Source organism: Sminthopsis crassicaudata, chromosome 2 (genome assembly GCF_048593235.1).
Source record: "Sminthopsis crassicaudata isolate SCR6 chromosome 2, ASM4859323v1, whole genome shotgun sequence".
Taxonomy (NCBI): Eukaryota; Metazoa; Chordata; class Mammalia; order Dasyuromorphia; family Dasyuridae; genus Sminthopsis; species Sminthopsis crassicaudata.
This window is the reverse complement of record NC_133618.1, coordinates 493,759,090-493,785,308: the sequence shown is the minus strand read 5'-3', so window position 1 is coordinate 493,785,308 and position 26,219 is coordinate 493,759,090. Positions and strand designations below refer to the sequence as shown.

At 39.8% G+C, this 26,219-nt stretch overlaps 1 protein-coding gene across 2 annotated transcripts in view; it reads right to left on the bottom strand.

Moving 5' to 3' along the window:
• The window catches only part of CPNE2 (copine 2), an 87,288-nt gene extending 73,658 nt beyond the window's left edge, over window positions 1-13,630 (bottom strand). The window contains exons 1-2 of one of the 2 annotated variants that reach the window (XM_074293490.1): window positions 12,766-13,630; window positions 2,100-2,268 (exon numbers count right to left, since the gene is read on the bottom strand). The gene's annotated coding sequence lies outside the window, so the exon portion shown is untranslated. The remainder of the gene's footprint in view (window positions 1-2,099; window positions 2,269-12,765) is intronic. The other variant, XM_074293488.1, reaches the window with a different exon arrangement.
• Window positions 13,631-26,219: the final 12,589 nt, after the last annotated feature.

Sequence of the window (26,219 nt, the reverse complement as noted above, 5' to 3'; positions counted from 1 at the left end):
GATGTTCAGAAGACAAAAGAAAAGTCAACTTTTTTCTGGAGTTTAAAGTATTTCCATGGAGATACTATGAGATAATGCTAGAAAGAAAGGCCTTGAATGCTGGGTAAAACAGTTTAAGCTATACTTGACAGGCAATAGGGAATCACTGAAGATTTTTAAACATTTGGAAGATGGACTGAAGGTAGTAAAATGAAAGCAGAAAAAGGGAAGGGAAGGGAAAAGAAGAAACACTATGTACCAGACACTGTTAAAAGCTTCATAAATAGTGTCATAAACCATTGGATCTTCATTCACTACAACCCTAGGAGGTAAATGCAGCTATTATCACCATTTTACAACTGAGGAAACTAAGGCAAGCAGAAGCTAAGTGACTTATTCACATAGCTAGAGTAAGTATATGCGACCACATTTGAACTCAGAAATTCCTGACTCCAAGCCAACATTTTATCCACTGGAGCCACCTCAGCTTCCCATAAGAAGGCTATTCCAGTTGTACAGGTGGGTGGTGATCATTATTTCAATAGATTGTAAGTTCCCTGAGGGTGGAACTATTTCCTTTTTTAGTTTAGTTTTTTTTTTCTTTTTCTTTTTTTTTTGGTCTTTGTTTTTTCAGTGGCCAATCTAGGATCTGACACATAATGAGTGCTCTATAAATGCTTGCTAGATGAATGGAGGCAAGATAGAGAATTTTGGAGAAGTTCCAAGAGGCTCCTTCTGGGAACAAAAGTTCTTTTCTCTGGTGCTTTGGAAAACTATGTCCAAATCATTTTCCTACTTCAGCCCCCAGAGGCTTTGCTGCCAAGAAAACCACCCAACCAGAGGAAAGGAGAAGGAATCTGTTTCCCGATTAACACAGTCAGCCTGAACCTGGCTACTTCACCAACTTCACTCCTTTATTAAATTTAGGGAACCAAGGTGGGTTAACCTAGCAATGTGGGAAGCAAGAAATGCAAGTGGGTGCCCAGGAGAAGTTAAACATCTTAGGTTTCTATTAATAATATGTTAGAGTTTATTTAATTTAACCTTTTTTTTTTTAAACCTATTTAGGGCCACCATGAGAGTAGTGGACAGAATACCCTCATTATGGAGGTCTGGAAGTAGAAGTTCTGGGTCTGAGCTCTGTCATTTTGGCCATGTCACTGCCTCTCTGGATTTCAGGTTTTATTTTTTGGAAGCAATTGTCATTAAATTGGCAAAGGTAATTCTTGAAATGGAAGTATTCAGTGTTTGGAAGGGTTTTAAGAGACAGACACACTAATGTACTGTTGGTAGAGCTGTGAATTAGTGCAACCATTTATGAAAAACAAACTGGAATTATGTCAGAAATCTTTAAACTATTTATAATTTTGAACTCATTGGCCCCACTACTGAAATATGCCCCAAAGAAGTCCATAATAAAAGTCAGAAAGACCTACATTCAAATCTGGTCTCAGAAACTTACTACTTTTATGACCCTAAAAATTCATTTAACCTCTCTCAGCTTTCTCAACTGTAAAATAGGGATAATAACAACACCTGCCTCCCAGGATTGTTGTGAGAATCAAATGAGTTAATATTAAAGCACTTAGCATAGTGCCTGGTACATAGTAGGTGTCTAACAAACGCTTGTTTCTTTTCTTTAACAATTTGTTCAGAGAAGCCTTCTTCATGGTAGGAAAAAAAAATGAACTTGGATTAATTGCAACGAGTAATTTTAGATCAGGAAAATAGAGGACAAAACAAACACAGTCTTCATTCCATTAGAAAGATGGGGGACCATAGGTGCAGAATATCACACAAATTCACAGACTTGGTTATTTTGTTGGTGAGTCAGGCTTACCTTGTTTTTCTTTGTTACAAAGAGATGAAATATATTAAGAAATGAGTATAGCTGTTTTTATTTCTAAAAGACATATTTTTTAATAAAAAAAAAAAAAAAGAAATAAAATGAAGGTGATGGACTAAATCTGGGATCATCGATTTAGAACTGGAAGGGATGTTTGAGGCCATCTACCCCAACCTCTCCATTTCATAAATAAGGAACTGAAGCCAAGGGAATTAAGTGACTTATACAGGAACACACAGGTAGTAAATAGTAATGCTAAGATCTGAACCCTCACCTTCTCATTCTGAATCCAGGGCTCTTTCCTTTATGCCTGTGACCTGCATTCCCTGAAAGTATAGAGGGCTGGCCTTGAAGTCAACAAAATTTGGGTTCCAGTCCTGCTCCTGACAGATGTCATCTATGTGACCATGACTAAGTCCCTCACATTATCTTCAAGCAATTCTCTGAAATGATAAATTGCAAACAAATTGTCAATGTCAGGGAAGGGAAGCTGCAGATTAAACATTTAACTCTTAGGGAAATGAGTTGCTAAGTTTACTTCCTACTTTGTGAATCAAGTCTACCTCTTTTTCTGCCAGAAAACTTCCTCCTATTAAGCTTCATGAGAATGTTCAAGTTCTAGAGATGATCATGTGCAAATTCCCCTCTGACTACCCACCTCCTACATGCCATTCCTGGCTTTAAAAACTTGAGTCATTCTCTTACTCAGCCAAGGAGGCCTCCGTTTTATTGATCCAACTTTCTGGAATAGCAGTGATTGTGTACTACTCTCTCTTTCCTGGTTTATGTGCTATTGCTCTCCCATGGTTCTCTTCCTACCAGTTTGACCAATCCTTCTCGATTTGCTGTGCAGTATGGATCATATCCTTCTTCTTCTACATGGATTAGTCCCAGGACCTCACCTCCTCTCTTTCTATACTACCTCTTTCCTGATATCCATGGGTTCCACCATCATGTGGGAAGGGAATAAGCATTCAAATGGTGCCTTCTATGGGCTAGGCATTATGCTAAAATGCTTTTTACAAATCTCTCATTTGCTCCTCCTCATATCCCTGGCAAGGTAGGTGCTCTAATTTTATAACTGAAGCAATTAAGGTAAACAGAAGTTGTGACTTGCCTATGGTCACACAGTTAATAAGTGTCTGAGGATAGATTTACAGTCAGGTCTTCTTCAGGCTAGTACAATGTTCACTGCACTATCACCTGCTTTTATTTCTATGCAGACTTGGTCTGTGAGTCCCAAACCTACATATGTATCTCTCATTTATTTCTCTTAAATTCCACTTTATCATCACAAGCCTCAAACCATGAGTTAAAGGGGAGTCTATCTCAGGAATATGATGACTTCCCCTGGAAAAATAGACTAATGAGAATATTTTGTTCCAATGGCCACAAAGGTAACTGAAGCAGATGCTGTGAAGTGCTTAGAGATTGGTCAGGAATCCAAGATGCAAGGGTTATACTGCATTCTGGGACACTGTCCTGATTTTTGTCCCCACCACTGGATCTGGGTGACTCTAGAAGAACAATTGAGGCTGATGACTTGATGCAACTCCGTGACTTACTTAAATCCAATTGACTCACAAAATAGTGTTGTCACAGATCGTCTTCAAAATCAAGTGATTGAATAACTCTCTCATCTCCAACCTCAATATCCCATAGGCATGTCAAATTCAACATATACAAAAGGAAACTCGTATTTCCCCTTAAGCCTTCCCTTTTTGCTAACTTCCCTCCGCCATTCTTCCAGTCACCCAAATTCAACACCTAAAAGTTATTTCCATACCTTCTATATCATTCATCTCCATATCCACTCACTTGTTAATCTCATTTATTCTGCTTTTATAGCATCTTTTGCACCTGTCCTCTTCTTTCCAATCATTCCACAATCACCCTCAATCATCACCTCCCATTGGACTACTACAATAGTATTGGTTTCCCCAAGCCAGCCTTCCATTTTCTATCCTCCATCTTTCTGTTCTCTATCTTCCATCCTCCACACAGCTTCCAAATTGATATTCTTAAGGCACAGATCTGACCACGCCAATCCCCTACACTCATTAAATATCTCTCTATATTATTCTAAATTAAAAAACAAACCTCTCTATTTGGCATTTAAAGGTTCACAGTATGATTTCAGCCTATCTTTCCAAGCTAATTACTCATTATTTTCCCTCTCAATTAAATTGAACTACTTACTATTCTATATATATGTACAATTCTTATGTCTTCATGGGTTGATACCCAAGCCTGGAACATTGTCTTCTCCTCACCTGTGTCTCTTGGAAGTGCTACCTCCATTCAAAGCTCAGATTAAGTGCCACCTCCTATGAGACCTTTTTCAATTCTCTTAGCAAAAATGACTTGTATGATTTTGCACCTCGCTTTTATTTACTTTTTCTGCTTACATGTTTTATCTTCCTAGTGGGATATAAATTCCTTCAGGACAAGGACTGTCTTGTTTTTGTCTTGTACCTCCAACACTTAACAGTGTCTGATATACTGTATATGCTTAATAAAGGTGCATTGATTTGAAATGAATATACCCTCCCTCCTTCTCCATGGCTCAAAACCAAGCCTGCATTCAGGATTCCAGGGGTAAAGGAACCCAGGTTTAGTCTAAGGAAGGAAAATATTTACCAATTCAGTTTCCAATCTCCTTCCCTCCTGACTAGGTTGCCAACAGCACCCCCTAGCACTCACTTACACTGGTCACATAGAGCCTTCACTTCAGGATGTCCATCAGTAGCAGAAGGTATATATACATCTGATGAGCTTGGGCTGCTTAGTCTTCTGCTACTGGTTAAAAATCCAGCCCTGCCCCCTTGTATCTGAGAATAAAGATTAAGGAGCGAAGAATGGCAAATGTGTCATTGAATATGTGCTACCAAATAGAACTGATGAGTCTGATAGCTAACAGCCATTTAGCACTCCACACAGAAGCAGCCAGCCTAATGGATAATGACAGACTTGTCAGGAGTTTGAGTCTTCCCTCAGATCCTTATTAGTCTTGTTACCCTGGACAAATTTAGCTTCTGCCTGCCTTGGTTTCCTCATTTGTAAAGCAAGGTTAATAATAGAACCTACCTCATAGGGTTGTTGCAAGTCTCAAATGAGATAATATAAATAAGTTGCTTAGCAAAGTTTAAAGTGTTAGATAAATGTTAGCTATTATTACATATTTTATCTCATTCAATCTTCACACCAAGCCTATGAGGTAGGTGCAATTATCCCCATTTTACAGTTAGGTCGGAGAAAGACAAAATGGCTTGTCCAACTACTAAATGCCTGAGCTAGAATTTTAACTGGAGTGTCCCCGACTCCAAGGCCAGCACTGGTACTTTGATGCTGCCTCCCACTCCCCACACATAGCCTCCAGAGGTTAACTTTCTCTTTATGCTCAGGCAGATCTAAGTTCTGTGCCTGGCTCTCAAGGGAAAGATCATTCTTCCTATGGAACCCTTGAAGTGTTTTCACCTTTGTTATAAAATTATAGGATTTCTGATTTGTCTGGAATCCCAGAGGCCCTTTTATCCATCCTATTCTTGACCAAGAATTCCTGCAAATCGGCAAAAGGCCACTCAACTTATGGCCAAAGCCCTCCAATGAAAAGGACCTTAGCATCTTCCCAGATGCCCACCCCTCAATAGTTCAATAATTGTAATTATGAGTACAACTGTGATCATACCCATCCAAGCCTCCCTACCTTCAACCCACAATTTCTATTGCTGTCCTCTGGGCCAAGAAAAGTTAATTGTCAAGAGATCTCGGGGCCTTTTGGTCCCGAGAATGGGAAACAGATTTTTCCCGTTCAGTAAGGCTAAAAAGTCCCCCTGTGACTAGAAGGAAGGGACTATTATTAATGAGTAATCTTCACTGTCAGTACACTATCCTCTTGTTAGAGTAGAAGCTCCATGAAGTCAGGCACCAGGTCTAGTGTAGACTCTATCTCCCAACTGTCTAGAAAAATTCCCTGCACACAGCAAGCACTTAATAGTTCACTTTGTTGCTGTCAACAGAGATTATAACTAGATGACTCAATGGATATAGTTCTAGACCTGGAGTTTAGAATTTAGGAAAGATCTAAATTTAAAGCTAGTCTCAAGCACTTACTAATCATATAACCAATTCACTAACTACTATGTCTCAGTTTACTCATCTGTAAAATGGGAATAATAGTACCTACTTTTCAGAATGATTGTAAAGATAAAATATGATAATATTCATAAAATGCTTTGTGAACCTTAAAGCACGATGTAAATGCTAACATTTAGCTAGAAGTCCAGTCCCTATGAGGAAGTCTTCCTGAGGGGATAATAACAAGAAAGACAATTCATATACAAAGCATTCAGAGCATTTTCCTCAGAGTATCTAACAAGATAGATACTGAATAATCTCTTTTTAGGGATAAGGAAACTCAAGTTCAAACAGGTTGCCCATGGTTAACTCACTAGTAAAATATTAGAGCCAGAGGCCAAATATTAGAGCTAGGTTTCTTTTGACTCCAAATCCTGTGCTCTTGACATTGTCACAATAAGGAAAAGAATCTGAACCTGTGATTTTAGGCAGGAAAATCATGTGGAGGGGTTCAAGCATATGAAGGAAAGATCTCAGTCTGAGTTAATCCCTACCACTCAACAGTTCATTTACTCCCTGAAGTTATTTCCTCTTCCCAGGGAGCCAGTTATGCCTAAAGCTGATCACACAGATGTAGCAAGCTGGAGTAGAGGAGGTAAAGGGTAGCTAGGGAAATAAGTGAGTGATATATGGAATCTAATCCCAGCCAGGGCTGCAAGAAGGCTCTGCTGTGAGGCCCTCCCAGAAACAAGGGAAAGAAAGATCAGCTAACAGAGAAGCTATCCTATCCACTTCTTTTTGCAAAGAAGGAAACTGAGGCCCTGAGAGGTAACGTAACTTTCCAAGGTCACAAAGTGACAGAACTAGAATTTGAACCTCTATGGCTTGACCCTGTTTCCTCAATGACTCATTGTCCCAATTCAGTAAAGGCCAAGGGTAAATTCTAGTCTTTTATCCCAGAGGCCCCCTCTCATTTGGGAGCTGGATTCCTTTGTTTGTTTTTATTAAAACTTTTTATTTTCAAAACATATGCATAAATAATTTTCAACATTGACCTTTGCAAAACCTTGTGTTCCAAATATTTTTTTCCTTCCTGCCCTCCTCCCTCCTCCCCCAGACAACAAGCAATCCAATATGTACAAATCCAACATGTACAATTCTTCCACCTATATTTCCACAATTATCATGTTGCACAAGAAAAATCAAATCAAAAAGGAAAAAAATGAGAAAGAAAACAAGATACAAGCAAACAATAACAAAAAAGGTGAAAATACTATGTTGTGATCCACATTCAGTCCCCACAGTCCTATCTCTAGGTACAGATGGTTCTCTTCATTATAGGACCATTGGAACTGGCCTGAATTACTTCATTGTTGAAAAGATCATCATCATATAATTGATCATCATATAATATTGCTGTTGCAATGTACAATGATCTCCTGGTTCTACTCTCACTTAGCATCAGTTCATGTAAGTCTCTCCAGGCCTCTTTGAATCCTCTTGCTGATCGTTTCTTATAGAACAATAAGATTTCATAATATTCATATGCCAAAACTTATTCAGCCATTCTCCAGTTGGTGGGCATTCACTCAGTTTCCAGTTTCTGACCACTACAAAAAGGGCTGCCGCAAACATTCTTGCACATACAGGGTCCTTTCCCTTCTTTAAGAATTCTTTGGGATACAAGCCCATTAGAGACACTGCTGGATCAAAGGGTATGCACAGTTTGATAGCACTTTGGGCATAGTTCCAAATTGTTCTCCAGAATGGTTGGATCATTTCACAACTCCACCAACAATGTATTAGTGTTCAAATTTTCCCACATCCCCTCCAACATTCATCCTTATCTTTTCCTGTCATCTTAGCCAATCTGAGAGATGTGTAGTGGTACCTCAAAGTTGTCTTAATTTGCATTTCTCTGATCAATAATGATTTAGAGCACTTTTCATGATTATAAATGATTTTAATTTCTTCATCTGAAAATTGTTCACATCCTTTGACCATTTATCAATTGGAGAATGGCTTGAATTCTTTTTAATGAGTCAATTCTCTATGTATTTTAGAAATGAGGTCATTATGAGAACTCTTGGATGTAAAAAAATTTCCCCCAGTTTACTGCTTCCCTTCTTTTTTTTTTTTTTTTTTCCCTGAAGCTGGGGTTAAGTGACAGCTAGGAAGTGTTAAGTGTCTGAGACCAGATTTGAACTCCTGAATTCAAGGCTGGTGCTCTATCCACTGCGCCACCTAGCAGCTCCCTTACTGCTTCCCTTCTAATCTTGTCTGCATCTTTTTTCTTTGTACAAAAACTTTTTAACTTAACATAACAAAAGTTACTCATTTTGCAGTCCACAATGTACTCTAGTTCTTTTTAGGCCACAAATTCCTTCCTCTCCACAGATCTGAGAGGTAGATAATCCTTTGTTCTTCTAATTTGCTTATGAATGAGATGAGGTGAGATCTTTCAAGACAGTAGTGAAAATAGAGTAAGGCTTCATCTACTTCAGAGTTTGAGTAGGCCTGAAGGACTCTAAACATCGAGTCAAGGCCATGATATCATCTCCCTATTTCAGCCAAATATGGGCAACTCTGTACTTATTGGTCAAGTTCAATTTCATGGGCAGATCTCGAGTTTAGAATGTAAGACTCTCAGGCAATGAGGATGAGGGTCAGTGGTGGGAGGGAGTGTTTTGCGTTAGGGATTAAAGGGGCTGTCCTGCCCACAGGAGGTGCTTCCTCTCCTCTACAGCTCTCTCCAGCTTTTTTATTAAATGGTGACCCCCTCACCATTTCCGTACCACACTTATATAATATCATTCTTTATGTCTAAATCATAAACCCATTTCGATCTTATCTTGGAATATGGTATTAGGTGTGGGTCAATGTCTAGTTTCTGCTATATTAATTTCCAATTTTCCCAATAAAATTTGTCAAATAGTGAGTTCTTATCCCAGAAGCTGGGTTTTTTTTGGGTTTATCAAACACTAGATTACTATAGTCACTGATTACTGTGTCTTGTGAACCTAACCTATTCCAATGATCCACTATTCTATTTCTTAGCCAGTACCAAATGATTTTGGTAAACACTATTTACAATATAGTTTTAAATCTGGTACAGCTAGGCCACCTTCATTTGCATTTTTTTCATTAATTCCCTTGAAATTCCTGACCTTTTGTTCTTCCAGATAAATTTTGTTATTATTTTTTAGCTCTATAAAATAATTTCTTGGGATTAGTATGGCACTGAATATCAATTTAGGTAGTATTGTCATTTGAATTATATTAGGGAGCTAGATTCCTAATACCACTAGAGAAGGATAGGCAGTCCTTAGATAAACATCCTGATTAGCAAGAATGTGCTAACATTTTATGAATCCATGAATGTCAAGATGATGGTACCCTGAAGCCTCCTCTGTTCACACCTCTCTCTCTCAAGGCTTAGGGGAGAGAGGGAATATCCTGGGATCTAGCTTGAAAAAAAGACCTTGAAAAATGTCTGAGGCTGGATTTGAATAATCCTGGAATGGTTTCAAAAGGACACTCAGGTCTAAAATTGATTCACTCATCTTCCATTCATGGTCCTATTAGTCTCCAGAAGGGACCTTAGAGATCAGCATATTTTATTGATGGGATCCAGATAGAGGAATACATTTATCAAATTCATACAGAAGTTCATAATATAGCCAGAACTGGGTCTTTTGGTTTAAAATTCAATATTCTTTCAATTACATCATGAGATTAAGAGATAAAATATTGTACTATGTACTTGGAGCAATAAGAGTAACATATTTATATAACATTTTCAAGCTTGCCAAATGATCACCATTTTCAGATTAGGAAACAGAAATTCATAGGGGTTAAATGACCTGCCAAAGGTCATATGACTACTGTAGTCATGAATGAATTGAAATCTGCAAGATTGGAGAAAGTACCCACATTGATAAGATCCCTGGATCCTTTTGAATATTTGTATGAAGTTGTGAAAAAAGATTTTTTTTTAACAACAGGGATAACTTTGTTTGACCCTCTCATCATTAATACCAAATGAGTTATAAAACAAGAAGATAGATGTCTGGCAAATGTATATGCCATTGTAATGGAAGATGTCTACCTGAAAATTCAAATAGTAGATTTGCCAAACAAGATGAGGTTTTTAATAAAGATGACATAATGCCGATTGTATCAAGCAAGTCCTGTAACAATACAGAGCCTCCTAAATGAGATCACTCAAAAGAATTTGGCATAAATAGTGGTATAGGGGGGGAAAAAAGTGGATAAAAATTGCTTATTTTCCAGATTATAGTATGCAGTAGGACATACAACCTACAAAGCTGGTCTGTCAGATTTGGAAGGATCCCAAAGATGGACATGAACTGGATCCAGAAATTAACAAAAGGAAGAAAGCAGGCTGTTTTGTTTTTGGGAAAATGTGAAATGCCTCCAATGATTCCCAAATTTCTTCATTAAAAAAAGGTTCATTTTTAAAATTTCAATTTTTTTCTGGTGATGACATAAGCTACAAGTCTCAAAATATCACAGACTTTTAAGAATAAATAGTGGGTTACCCAGAGGGCAATAAAGAGATAAATGTGGGCATAAGTAAGCTGCATGTATTATCAATGACAATGATAATAATGATGGTAGGAAAGAATAGAGGAGTGTGTGTGTAAAAAGAATGAGTGCAAACCCACATCAATTAAACTTTGAGGCTGGGATAGAGATAGAATTTCATTAGGATTCATGTCAAAATTGTCATATCCTCAAAGCTGCATATGGAATGGATGCCAAGACCTACCATCATTCTCCTCTCAGCCTAGCAAAATAAAGCTCTTAAAAAGTAGGAGGGAGTAAAAGAGGGGGGAAATAGGTTGACATCAGTCTTAATCCTGGTCCACTTGTTTCTACTACCAAATAACTATTTGGATTCTACAACTCAGGGACCCATGATTCTTTCACAGCTACTTCTGGAGAATGTGGGCAACAACAATAAGATCCTAAGAAACATACCTAGAGTGGAATTTGAGTATCAAATCACTCCCCTTCATTGTCTGTCCTCAATAAAGAAAAAAGAAATGATTCCAGTAAGGTGTCCCACTTGTCCTATTTGCCTGACTACCACACGTTGCCAATCCCACATTCTATCACCAGAAGCACAGGGTGTCACCGTAGGGAAAATTACTATAATAACAATTCTTTACATATGTATTGCAAAGCACTTTTCCACACCTATTTTGCTTTCATCCTCAAATCTTTCCCAGAGACAAGGACAAGGATTACTACTCCTTTTGACTCCACAAGGAACTCAGCTCTAAAGTTGTGATTTGCAGAAAGGGGCCCAGATAATTTACACCACAAGGCTTTTACCACTTCACCACAAGGCTTGGGGCTCACAGACAGATGTATTATACTACCCTTATGGAAACACTAAAGCCAGAAGGCCTCAGACCTCAATAAGAGCTCAGCCTCCCAGAGAAAGCCATAACCCACTCTCCCCAAGTAGTTTTCTTGGAAGAAACGCCTAATGATGCTTCCTTTATCCTTGTGACCTGAAGCATAAGCACACAAAGATTGGTGATTTTTACTACCATCCCCCTATTCGGATCTCTCCTTTCCCCCCATCCTATGTTTCATCTCCTCTAAACATTTCAGCCCGGAATTTGATATGATACAAAGGTGTCACATCAGCCTCGACTTTAACCACAAGGCATTTACAACCGTACAAAGTGTGCCATTAAATAAGCTCCAATTTGGGATTTGATTTAGCTCTAAATAGTACTATCTTCTAACTTCTCAATAAAACATCTTGGGACCTTTTAATATCCAAACCTTGAAGCCATCTCCAGGCAAAACCTTCTCCCCTTTTCACAGGGGAGTTATGAGACATTATCAGATGGGAGGAAGGGATGAACAGGGTGGGGAAACTGTTTTGAGCTCTCATCAGAACCCGTGCCATATGAAAAGAGGAAAGGTAAGGAAAAGCGGGACCCTACTGCCCTTCCCCGTTTCAAAATAAATGGGTGCCAGACTGCTTTTTGGGGGGGGAGGGGGTAAGACTAGTCTGCAAACTGACTTCAGAGTAGAAATCCAGCTCCACACCCCTTCCCTCGGTCCGTCCCCCATCCACGTGGACTCCACCCATTCCCGCCTCTGCTGGGGGCGGGGGAGGGGGTGAGTATCCAGATGATTAGGGAATTCTGATTCCAGGGTTTCAATACCGCTGAGATTTCCTGGTGGGGGGTGGAGAAAGTTGGATAATAGAACGGCAAAGGTCTGGCATCACGCAAGAAAAAAAGCAAACAAACCCCAAACCAAAAACCTGGGATGAAGGGAGCCTGGTTCTTTTGTGCTCGTTTTTCCTCTTCCCCAGGTCTCCCTTTTACAGGTCAGAAGTAATGCTAGGCTAGTCCGATTCCGCGAGGGGCTCAGAGTCCAGTGCACCGTGGGATGGGGGCTTCGGAAGAGGCCGGTCGCTGGAGGGGACAGCTCCCTGACCCACTCCTCGTAAATCCCGCAGTTTGGGAGGAAGTAGGGCGCCCTCCGGTGACGGGGCCGGAGCAAGATCACCAAACATACAAGGAGAAATATTCTCGGGTGGATGTGGGAGCCAGGGCTCAGTTCCAGTCCTGGGGACTTCCAAGACCTGGTTGGTTTCTTTTCCCGTGGACAGTTCCCGCTCAAGGAGGGGCTTCCACTTCCCTGGCTCGCACCCTCGAGCTCGGACCTAGGCCTGGAGACGAGGCGGATAGCGGGCCCAAACTTCCAGTCCGCTCAGCTCAATGCCGCTCCGTCTAGCCTAGTCCCGTCCCGCCCCGTCCCGTCCCGTCCTCCCGCTCCCGTAGTGTCGGGGCAGGCCAGCCTGGACTTACCGCTCCTGGGCTCCGAGCTCCCGATTACCCTCGGGCGCAGCAGACGCCGTGGGTCCGGAGTGCCGACCCCGCCTCACCGAGCGATCACCACGACCCCCAAGCGGTGCGTCTGGGGCATCCCCGAGGGGATTGCTCCCTCCGGGCCCGAGGAGCCCGCGGGACGCCCGAGACGGGGCTCACGCCGCAGCCCACATAACCGCTCAGCCTCCCAGTTCCAGCCCCAGTCTGCTCCAGCTCCGGGACCCGGTCCTCCTCTCCTGGGCCGGGCGGTGGCTCGGGCTCCTCCCACAGCTGGGGGAGGGGGGTTGGAGAGGAGGGAAGTAAGGAGGGAGAGGCGGGGCGCTTCCTGGGGGGACTAGGGGGACTCAGTGGAGCGCCCAAGCCCGGGCAGAAGCGGGCCCTCTGTCCCACACTGGTACGAGCGGCTGGCACACCTCTGGGGCTTCAAGCTTCCACAGCTGGCACGCCTCGGTCACACCGAATCTTCGAGGCAGGAGTGTTCTACTTCCGAAGGTTCGCAAGCCGAGCTCCCGGGCGCTCTCGGTGCGGGAACGCTCGGAGCTTCCGCACGTTGGTTCACAGTGCAGGCAGCTCCAGGTCCGGGCACTCCTGCCGGACCCTAAGCTGGGTGCCCACCTTCGCCTCCGGCAAGCGGGGTCTGCCGAGGCTGCTCTCGCAGTAGCCGGCGCCGCCGATCTCAAAGAACACACTCCTGCCAGTCTTTGACTAGACGCACGAAACCGAGGGTGGGCTGGGCCCAGTTCCTGCAGCACCCCTGCCTGCAGGGGCGCCCCACGGTGAGGTAGATCGTACCTCCCCGCTACCCTCCCGTCTATTGTGTACAAGTCGAGCCAGCTCTGGGTACTGGCTTCATTCCGCACCCTGAGGAAATGCTGAGATCCCAAGAGAAATAGGAAAGACAGGGGCGTTGTTGGGGCATATTATTATTGTAGCTGTTTTTCCTTGGAAGGATTTCAGCATCTTCTTGCAGCCAGAAGCTGGGAGGATGACACAGATTCCTCTCGGGTGGCGTGCAGCCCAAAGCCTCACGGTTGGTAAAACCGGGTCAGAATAGCTGCCTGGGGCCTCTTTAGTGTAAAGGCTTCGTGTTTGGTAATTAAGTAAAGCAAGTCGAGGCGTCTCTTTCCTCAGGAGCACCTTCTCCTCAAAGAAGGAATAACATCTTTTACAAAGCTACACACAGTAAAAACTACACACCGGTGTGCGACTCAAATGTATTTATACATACAAGCTATGTGTCTGTACGTGCACAGGATACCATACACAGTATAGGCAAACTTGTATTAACTGACCATTGGGGGTGGGAGTTGCTGCTTTGATTTATTTTCTGGGTGACAGTTAACCCCTAAATCATTCTTGTTTCCATCCTTATTGATGTACATCTTTCTAAAGTCTGTTAGTCACTTTCCTACTTCGGTGGATTTTTCTTTGCTTAGAATCTAGCCCCACACTTACTTCCTACACTAGGCAAGATCTTTCCCCTCCCTCTCCCACCACCCTCACCATTCTCATTATAGTTTTTCATATCCATACAGTTCCCCAATCTTTTGAAACAAACGGAAGATTTCCATCCCCCGAGGCTCAGCTCAAGCTCCACCTCTTCCAGAAGCCTTCCTCTGATGCAAACACCTTTTAGAACTCAAAAAAACCTTAGTTAATAATCTAATCCAATTGCTTTTTGCTGTACTGTCAATAAATTCAAATTGAACTTATTATATTTCTAAAGTGCCTGCCATGTACAAGACTGAAGAAACTCTAAATAGATCCCTGTCCTCAAGAAACTTACATCTTACTGGATGTTGGCTTCCCCCCCCCCCCAATGAGATACTACAACCCTACTTGTACTATCACTTCTTCCACTATTTCTAGTCACAACCGCAACAATACTAATGCAGACTGTATGTTATTCTAAGATTTGCAAAGCATTTAAAATATAATTACATAGATAAATGTAATGCAAGATATGGAGTGCTAGGGACAAAGAGATCCAGATTAAGTACTCTGGGAATATTTAAGAAGGGACAGAACTTTTTCAATTGGGAAGATTAGCTACCACTAAGAGGTAGCACCTGAACTAAACTGAAAAAAAGAGGATTCTGTAAGTAGAAAGGAGGAAGTACCTTCAGGGTATGAGGACAAGACTCATGTGATTGGAGAGAAAGGAAATGTCACCTTTAGTGGAAGGGCAGCTTCCTTTTGGTTTTAATGTAATGTATGAAAGGAAGTATTGTGACAAGTTTGAAAAGGAAGGTCTGAGGCTGATTATAAAGGGCTTTAAATGAGTTTAAATTTTATCCTAAGCGATAATAGGGAATTACTGAAGGCTTTGGAACACATCCAATCTGTTGCCATGATCTCCTTTGTAACATCTCTCAAATACTTTCACTTCTCTCCTCACTTCACATCTAGACATAGCAGTAACGTGCTGGTGAGTCTCTGCACCACAACTTCTGCATTCCAGTCCCATCTCTACTCAGCCACTACCTGATTTTCTTAAATTGAGGGACCTGCCCCCCTCAATCACTCAGTGTGTGCTACGGAAATGGTGAGGGGTCACCATTTAATAAAAAAGCTGGAGAGCTCTAGAGAAAAGCAAAGTTTATTGTACATTCTCGACAGAAGGGCATCCCACCCTTCCAGCAGACAATCGAAGATTGCAAGCGCCTCCTGTGGGCAGGACAGCCCCTTTAATCCCTAACGCAAAACACTCCCTCCCACCACTGACCCTCATCCTCATTGGCTGAGAGTCTTACATTCTAAACTGGAGATCTGCCCATGAAATTGAACTTGACCAATAAGTACATAGTTGCCCATATTTGGCTGAAATAGGGAGGAGATGATATCATGAGAGGGGAACACAATTATGCCCTTGACTTGATGTTCACAGTCCTTCAGGCCTACTCAAACACTGAAGTAGATGAAGCTTTACTTCAACTGTCTTGAAAGATCTCACTTCATCTCATTCATCAATAAACTATAGTGGTTCCCTGTCACTTGCAGGATCAACTATATAATTTTCTACTTGACATTCAAGGCCATTATAATGGCCTCTTACCTTTCCAGTCTTCTTACTCCTCTTCCTCTCTTTCTTCCTCCCCTATTCTCTCTGTCTGTCTCTCTGTCTCTGTTTCTTTCAGTCTGCACATCAGATAGAGCTCCCTGAGGTGTTTTCTTTGATGTTCCCATGTCCCCAGTATTTAGCACCATGCTTAGAACAAAGTAGGTGCTTTTAAATAAATATTGATTGATTGACTGAGGGAAATGACATGGTCAGGTATATTTTTAAAAGATTAGATCCAGACAAGGAACTGGAAAGTGAGTGGATACCCATCAGTTGGGGAATGGCTGAATAAGTTATAGTATATAAATGTAATGAAATATTATTATTCTATAAGAAATGATGAGCAGACTGATTTCAGAAAACCCTGGCAAAACTTATATAAAATGGAATTAAGTAAAGTGAGTAGAACCAATATAACTTTGTACATGGCAACAACAAGATTATATGATGATCAACTGTGATGGACCTGGCTGTTTTCAAGAATGAAGTGATACAAGACAATTCCAATAGATTTGTGATGGAAAGAGCCATTTCCACCCAGAGAGAGGACTATGGAGATTAAGTGTAAATCACAGCATAGTATTTTCACTTATTTTTGTTGTTTGATTTTTTTTCCTTCTCATTTCCTCCTTTTGATCTGATTTTTCTTTTGCAGCATGATAAATGTGGAAATATGTTCAGAAAAATTACACATGTGTAGCCTATATTGAATTACTTGTTGTCTAGGGGAAAGGTGGAGTACAGAGGGAGAGAGAAAAATTTGGAACACAAGGTTTACAAGGTGAATGTTGAAAACTATTTTTGCATGTATTTTGAAAAATAAAAAGCTATTATTATTTTCAAAAATAAAAAATTAGGCCCAGAGAAATTGGAAGTTAAGTCATACAAGTAGCTAGTGACAGCGCTAAGATATAAACTGTTAGAACCTCTGGTTTCCAATACAATGCTCTCCCCACCACACCCTTCATTCCTTCTTTGTTCTGTGGTCCTGTCAATAAATCCTTTTGTGTCATTTAGTCCCTACTGCCTGGCATTGATAGCCACTCTGTTCCTGCATGTATGTGTTTTATATCCCCAAAGAAACCATAAATTCGATGAAGTAGAAGATTTTTTGTCTTTCTCCCTTCCCTGTAGTAAGGCCTTCCACAAGACTGGGCACACACGGCAGGTTCTCAGTAACTATTTGTAAATTTATTGCTTGAGGGTTTGGTGGACCTGGATTAGAGGCAGGAGAGGGAGGAAATATTGGGAACAGGGCTTCTTAACTTGGGATCCTTGAGGATTGATTTCAGGGAGTTAGTGAATTTGTTTTTACTATTTCAATAACATTTCAGTATAGATCATTTCCTTTGTAATTCATTGTGTTTTATGCATTTAAAAACATTTTGTAGTGGATAGAGTACCAGCCTGAGTTCAAATTTGGTCTTAGGCATTTGCTAGCTACATCACCAGCAAGTCACTTAACCCCATTGCTTCTAAAAGCCAAAAACCAAAACCAAAATCATTATTGAGAAGAATTCCATAGGCTTTACCAAACTGCCAAAGGGAACCATGACACAGAAAAGTTAGGAACCCCTGGTGTAGAAAGTTGAAGACCTGGAAGGCTTCCCTGGCAGTTCTCTGGAAGTTGGGCTTTTTTGTTTTTTGTTTTTGTTTTTAGTAAATCTTTGATCTAAGCCTGATTTATTGACCTTTATTGCTTTGTCCTTAGAGCTATTTGCCAAGAAAACCCCAAATAGGGTCTCAAGGAGTCTGATGCAAACACAAAGATGTCCTCATTCATTCATGGTTCTATAATAATAGCTCATATTTATATGCAAAGTAGTTTACATACATTCCCTTCTAGTTAATTGAGATTTTCTTTTCTGTATATATACACATTTCTGTATAAAGGCAACTATTTGGGGATGTTCAGAGAAATATTTTTGTATCTTGATATAGAGTGAGATACCACGAGGCAGCTGACTGTTTTCTTGTGTCCATATATTTATAGAGACCTAGGTTTCTCCAAATAGACAGTTATTCTTGCATATTCCATCATTCTATGTGTAAGTTTATTTTCACACACATACACAGAGGCTCCTATGTCATTGGTAAAAACATCCTTTCAGAAAGACAGACCTGTCAGTTTAGGTATGTTTACCCACAGGGATAAAGCTGTTCATTCATGTGACATCCCCCCTTTCCCAAAAAGTTTGAGGAATGCCTTGGAAACTCATTTTACTAGAGCTTCCCATGTTCAAGCACTCTACGGAGAGCCAAACTCAGATATTTGCAGCTCTTATAGCTGACACTCAAGGTGAGAGGTAGCCCATTATATGTCCCTTGTCCCTTCTTGGCTACTCTAGGCCTCCCACCAAGTTGGTTCATTCATGAACTTACCGGTGCTAAAAGTTTCTTCCCAGCCTTTCCCTTCTAGAATCTGCTTCTTAGAAAAAGGTAAAAGACAAATAAATGAGTTGGGTCCTCTTGAACAAGTAACTTTCCATCTCTGGGTCACAGTTTCTCCAGTCATGAAATGAGGAGATTGGATCTGCTTTGTCTCTTTCAATTCTGATATTCGGATTTTCTATAAATATGAGGCATTCATTTTTTCATTAGTCTGTGATTCTGGATTGATATGGGGTGAAGATTATTCTCTGGAAGTAATTTATTTGTTGGCGACCCTCAATTAGAATACTACATCATAAAGGGAGTATATCTCTAGGGTCTGCAGGGTAACACTGCTTAATACTTCTCCTTTATATCTCATTGCTATCAAAGCATCAGTCCAGGTCCTTAGAATCCTGAATTATCAGTCATAAAGGATGCTGGATAATGGTGGTTAAGAAGACAAAAGTGTGAATGATTTCTGCCACTATTTCTCATAGGACCCACAAAGAGAAGAGGACTTGATGTGGGTTGTGCTCCCTTTAAGAAACTAATTCTTTCAGATTGATTTATTCCTTTCTGATTCCCAGCCCCTCCTAGCCAAAGCATTATCAATTCAAGAAGCTAGGACCTTTGATTCACAAATTCTGTCAAAAACACCCTTTTGAATTCCAATAGGAGATCTGGGCCTGTCCCAGCCCCTAGGGGATCTGAGCCAGCTTGGGACACCCACCCACAGGCCCCTTTAGCTAAATCTCTCCTAATAAAAGAACCCAACTAGAGCTCTCTCTTTGCAAAGGTTCCTAACATGGAAGTCTTATGCCTGGCATGTCAAGTATCTCTGTCCATTGGAATCCTATTTCCCGTGCTCTTTTATCTCTACCTTCACCTTTTACTAACTAGACTTTAACTTTGCTTCCAAACCCTATAATAAATATGGAGTAAATGACAAATCTAAGAAGACGCCTGGTTTATAAGCTACTCTCATTGAAAATGGTGGTGCTCTCCACAGTAACAGGGAAGTTAGGAAGAGAAGAGGGTTGGGGGAGAGGGAAGATAATGAATTCAGTTTAGAAATTGAATTGCCTTTCTGATGTCTTTGATATCTAATTCAGGATGTCAATCTAGGTTTTTGGGTCTGTAAATTCCTTTACAGGGGACTCTGACGCCATTAGACCTCATTTAACTCTGTATACTTGTGCCGAATCCAAAGAGGTTGCAGGGGAGCTCTATTGACTCCCTGTGCCCGAATCTGCCACTAGACCTCAATTAAACCTAATTTCATTCTAAACCTCATCAGACTCAAGTTGTCACAATACTGAAAAACTTTCTTCCCATCTCCCTCCTCCCAATGTGAGCAAAGGTTTCCTGTCTAATGAACCAAGTATAGCCTAGGACATCTTCCTCCATATATGATATCCTAGAATAGCTACCCCAGGTTCAAGGTTCTTTGTAGATATACCTCCAATAAACACCATAGTTCATGAGCCCCTACTGATATGTTCACTTTTCCCACTTATCAGCTCAAGTACACAACTGCTTCAAAGAAAGGGGATTTAAATTGTTTAGCATGAAAAGTCTAAATTGATCATCACCCCCCACCATCCCCAAATCTAAGGCACATTCTCCAGAAGAAGTATATATTATCACTGGGAAGAGTGGATACTCACAGAGTGATACACATAGGAAATATAGGCATCTGGGACACACATCTTGAATGGCAACTCAGGCCTTTGACAAAACTAAAAGATGACATATTATGTTTATGCCATCCGGCAGTTTTTAGCTGGAGCTGATTTCTTTGGTATGTGTTGTCTTGGCAAATTACTCTATTGGTTTTTATTCCAGAGTCTACATTTCTCATATCTATCAATTACTGGAGTTTACCTACTGAGAGGCTCAATCAGCTAGAATATAATAGCTAGAGCCTCTCCCTGATAAGACTTGGCAGATAGCCTTTTAGTCCTTGCCACCACACCCAGCCAACAAAAGCTAACTACCCCCTAGGCTAAGTTTGCATTAGACATCCTGAATTAGATATCAAAGACTTCAGAAAGGCAACTCTATTTCTAAACTGAATTCATTATCTTCCCTCCCCCCCAACCCTCTCCTCTTCCTAACTTCCCTGTTACTGTGGAGAGCACCACCATTTTCAATGAGAGTAGCTTATAAACCAGGCGTCTTCTTAGATTTGTCATTTACTCCATATCTATTAAGTTGCTAGAGCCTGTCCATTCTACTTATGGAACATCTTATAATCATTCCCTCTCTCTTCTAATACCATCACCATCACCCTGGTATAGACTCCCATCACTTCACATCTGGACTATTACCATAATATTTTGATTGGTCTGACCCTTCCTTCTTCCGATATAGGTCATTGTCCACTCACCTGTCAAACTGATCTTCCTGAAGTACATATCTCCCCATAGCAACCCAGCCACTATTTAATAAACTCTAGTGGCAACCTAGATGAAATAGTTTTATATGACTTTTATTATATATTTTTAAATAAATAGTATCCCCCCCCCCAGTTACATGTCAAGAAAAATTTTAGCACTCATTTTTATAAGATTTTGAGTTCCAAAATTTTCTCTCTACTTCCTTCCCCCTTCCAAAGATGGCAGGCAGTTTGACATAGTTTATCCATGTACTATCATGTAAAACATATTTCCATATTCTTTACAATTCTGAAAGAATAAAACAGATCAAAAGGAAAAAAAATAAAACCATGAGATCTTCTTCACAAGGTTACCTCATAAGGTAAGTGAAAAAAAAATGTTTTAATCTGTATTCAGAATCCATCAATTCTTTATCTAGATAAGGATAGCATTTTTCTTCCTGTATTTCTCTTGGATCATTGTGTTGCTGAGAACATCTGAGTCATTCATAGTTGATCAACATACAATGTTGCTGATGCTGTGTACAGTATTTTCCTGGTTCTGCTCATTTCACTTTGTATCAGTTCATGTAAATATTTTCAGGTTGTTGTTATTTTAAATCTACCTGTTCATCATTTTTTATTGTTTATTATTCCATTATATTCATATATCACAACTTGTTTAGCCATTTCCCAATTGATGGGCATTTCCTCAATTTATCAACTTTTTTGCTATCAACTAAAAGGACTGCTATGAATATTTTTACACATATAAGTCCCTTTCCCTTTTTTATGATCTCTTTGAGATACAAACCTAGTAGTGATATTGTTGTGCTTTGGACATGGTTCCAAATTGCTCTCCAGAATGATTGGATCAGTTTGTAACTCCGCCAATAGTGTATTACTGTCTCAATTTTCCCCACATCCTTTCCAACATTTAGCACTTTCCTTTTTTATCATATTAGTCCAATATGATAGGTATGAGGTAGTTTTATGTAGATAGATAGATAGATGGATGGATAGATAGATATATTTGTATATCTATCTATCTATCCATCTATCTATCTATATATTAATTTGAATTTCTCTAATCAAAAGTGATTTAAAGCACTTCATCATATGCAGATAAAAACTTTCATTTCTTCATATGAAAACTGCCTCTTCACATCCTTTGACATTTAGCAATTGGGAAATGACTACTTATATTCTTATACATTTAATTCAGTTTTCGATATATTTAAGAAATGAGGCTGTTATCAGAGACATTTGATGGAAGGATTGTTTCCTAGATTTCTGCTTTTCTTCTAGTCTTGTTTGCACAATAGCTTTTTAATTTAATATAATCACAACTATCTATTTTGCATTTTGTAATGCTCTCTAACTATTGTTTGGTAATGAATTCTTCCCCTCCCCATAATATGAAGGGTAGACTATTCCTTACTCTTTTAATTTGATTATATCATCCTCTATTGTCTAAATTGTGACTTTATCTTGATTTGTGCCCTATTTGTTTTGTTTTCCAGTTTTCCCAGCAATTTTTGTCAAATACTGAGTTCTTATCCCTGAAGCTGGGCTCCTATCTAACACTAGGTTATTTTGATCTGTGAATACTGTCTTAAATATCTTCTCTTTGGGTTTATAATCCTTTATAACCTAGTCCCTTCCTGCTTTTCTAGTCTTCTTACCCACACTCCCATCCAAGCACTCTGCAATACAGTGATATGGACCTTTTTTCTGCTTCTCTCACAAAATACTCTATCTTCCAACTCTGCATGTTCTCCGACTGTTAAAATTCTTTCTCTCCTCATCTCTATGTCCTGTCTTCCCATCTTCCTTCACCTCCCAGCTAAAATTCTTCTGTTAGCAAGAAGACTTTGCCAATCTCCATTAAGCTAGCACCTAACCTCTGATTATATATTACTGGAACTCTGTCTTCCCAGAAATCAGCCAGAGTCAGGATCACCAAAAATCTTTATTCTTGGTCTTTTGGGGTCACCCTTAGGGAATTAAATCTAGCAATCTCCACACCACCTTCCTCTCTCTCCACCACCAGGAGAATGCCTCAATCTCCTCCTCCTACTCCACCCACACAAGTCACTTCCCCTTCTTTGTCCCACCAATTGAGCCAGCACAGAATAGTTGGGGAGGGTCATCCTTCAAACATGCTATTAGAGAATTGTCCAACTGGCAATTAGTCTCACGGGCTCCATTATCTAAGTGCATTTGCTCAGTTCTAGCCTTTTACAATATATAGAAACAAATCACATACAGGATAAAGTGGAAATAGTCTCTCCTGTTCCAATGTGGGCTCCATTAAAACAAGGATTATTTTTTACTTTTCTTTATAGTGCTTAGCACAATGCCTAGCATAACAGATGTTTAATAAATGATTCTTGACTAGTCCACTTACTTCCTGTATCTGAAGTATACAGCCAGCCAACTATCTCATTTCAGATTGGATTTCCCAAGATTTTTGGCTTTGTACAAATGAATCTGTGCCAGAACAAAAGGTGGACTTTGAGATCAGTTTTTAGAAAAGGTAGGGATTCTAAATGACAAAGGTGAGAAGGGTAGATATTAGTACTCTCTTCCTCACAGAATTATATGCATCGAGGACAATATGAAAAGGAGGCAAGAGATATCATGTCTCATGTGAGGGATGGGGGGAAAGCCAGTTTGGCTAGATTACAGAATGTATGAATAGAAATAATATATTATATATATATATTATATATAACAAACTTGGAAAGATAGGTTGCAACCAGGTTACAAAAAAACTTTAAGTGTCAAACCAAAGAGCTTATATTTTCTTCTAAAAGTAATAAGGAGTCATTAGAACTTGTTGAACAGAGGAGTGACATAGTTAAACTTATACCTTGCTTGGTTTTGACTCTAAGGAACACCATAACTCCTGGTTCCTCATGCCAACAACCCCCTATTTTTCAGCTTCCTTTTGTATATTATATGTATATTATCCATTATATGATAAGTTTCTTGAGGGCAGGGACTGTCTTTCCTTTTCTTATTCATGTCTCCAGTGGTTTTCACAATGTATGGCACATAGTAGATGCTTAGTAAATGTTTACTGAATTGAATTGAACAAAAATCTATAAGAAATGGCAAATATTAAGAATCTAAGAGAAATGGGAAGACCTATATGGACTGATACAAAATGAGGTAAGCAGACCCTCAAGAACAAAATGTGCAATGTCCTTAATAAAATAAAAGGAAAAAAATATGAGTGCATAATTATAATGATCAAGTTTGGTCCCAGGAAAGAATTGAGAGAAGGCATCTCTGTCCTTTCATTGAAAAGGTGGAAGACTATGTGTGTGGAAAATTGCATATGTTGTCAGAGAGTTGATGTTTTGCTTAGTTTTACTATTTATCTTTTAAATTGAGAAGTGGGAAGGATATATTTAAATTTAAATGTGATATGAAACAAAAAATAATTTTAAACGATAATTTTTAAAGCAATAAAAGTCTGTTTTTTGTAAGGATGAATGAGAAAGTGATTTTAAAGGGACCATGGAAAAGGATGATTTTAATCACATATCACCAGCTGTCTAATGGACACCTTAAATTAGATATGCTGCCTATTATGCATACAATTCTGTGAGGAAGAAAGTATTAATACCCACCTTCCTCATGTTTGTCTATTAAAATCTCTTTAAAACTTCCTTTAAAACTGAGCTCAAGGTCCACCTTCTGACAGATTCATTTGTATAAAGCTAGAAATTTTGGGAAATCCAATCTGAAGTGAGATAGTTGGCTGACTGCATACTTCAGATACAGGAAGTAAGTGGATTAGTCAAGAAGCATTTATTAAGCATCTGTTTCATCCTAAACATTGTGCTAAGCAGTGGGGATGTAAAGAAAGGCAAAAAAATAATCCTTGTTTTCATGAAGTTCACAGTTTAACAGGAGGGCCTCTATATAAACAAATCATACAATCTAAACTGGAAATAATCAGAGGTTAGGCACTAGCTTATCAAGCTAGTCATTGATATCTTTAACTTAACATGTCCAAAATGGACATGTTTTTCTCTCAACTTTCCTGGTTTTACAGAATTACTTTTTTTTTTTTTTTTTTTTTCTGAGGCAATTGGGGTTAAGTAACTTGCCCACGGTCACACTGCTAGGAAGTGAGATCAAATTTGAACTCAGATCATCCTGACTTCAGGGATGGTGCTCTATCCGATGTGCCACCTAGCTGCCCCTAGATTACCACTATCTTAATCATTCAGGTTTTCAAACTTTGAATGATGCTTGACTCCTCTCCTTCCTTCAACTTTTATATCCAATCAGGTGCCAAGATTGACAATTGCTGCCTTCAAATCTCTCACTTCTAATCCTTGCTCTTTACTGACAAAACTACCATCTAGCTCAGACTCTGATTGCTGTTGCAAGAGCTTTCTAATTGACCTCGTAGTCTCCTGTCTTTCCCTTCTCTAATCCATTCTTCTCATGGTTAATTGTATAAACTTGATCATGACAATGAGCTGCTCAAGAAGCTTCCAATCACCTCTGGGATCCACACAAACATTTAAAACTTTTTATAACCTGACTCCACCCTATCTTTCTAGACTTGTGGAAAAACATCACTTCTATACATTATAGTCCAGCAGGTCTTCTGATTGTCCCCTGTACATAATATTCCAAATCCTGTCATTGTGCCTTGGTCTAAGTTGGCCCATGATTATAATATCCTTCTTCCTCACCTCTACCTCTTAAAAACCCATAGCCATTTCATTCAGGCTTAGCTGGAGTACCACTTGCTATTTTAGGTCTCTCCTTATCCTTCAGCTGCAGATTTTTTCTTACACAAACACACACACACACACACACACACACACACACACACACACACACACATACACACACACATCCTTTTTATATTGTCTTTATATAGGTTTTTATAGCATATTTTCTAGAATACTTCTCCAACTTGTCACTTAGATAATGTAGGTCATTTTCCTGAGGCTTGCTAATTTAGGTTCAAGGTATTCTGTAGTTCTGTGATCCTAAAACTCTAAGTTTTGAGTTCTCACAGTAAGTCTGCCTTTAATAATTGGTTAGTAGACACAAATAGTTCAAAGTAAAGGAAAATAAGGTAAAGTAAAGAATCATAAAAATAGTTGCAATTAAAACATTCCCTTCTGGGATCTGTTCTCCCACAAATATACACAACCTTAGTGGAAAAAGTGAGAACATGTAGGAAGTATACTAGTAATAAGGCACACATGTATGAGAACACATGACCACTTCAACTAATGAATCTGACACTGGAGGGCTCTGATTCCCTTTATCTTCCCATGGTGTCCCCATGCTTCTCCCTCTTGACCACAGGACCTCTACTGGGAAGGTTATTCAGCTAGATGTTCTAGGGCTATTCTTCATTGCTCAAATCCCAGTAGATATAGCAGACTCTTCTTGATTTTGTCTACCACATTATGACACCTCACTTTTCTTTTATCCAGACATCCTCTAGCTACTCATTTATTTTCCAAGAGCCCTATTCCACTACTGTCTTCCCAGCTGAGATGGCAATGGACTAATGGGTCAATCCAATTATGAAATATATTTGCCTGTTGTTTAGTTGTTTCACTATTTCTGACTATG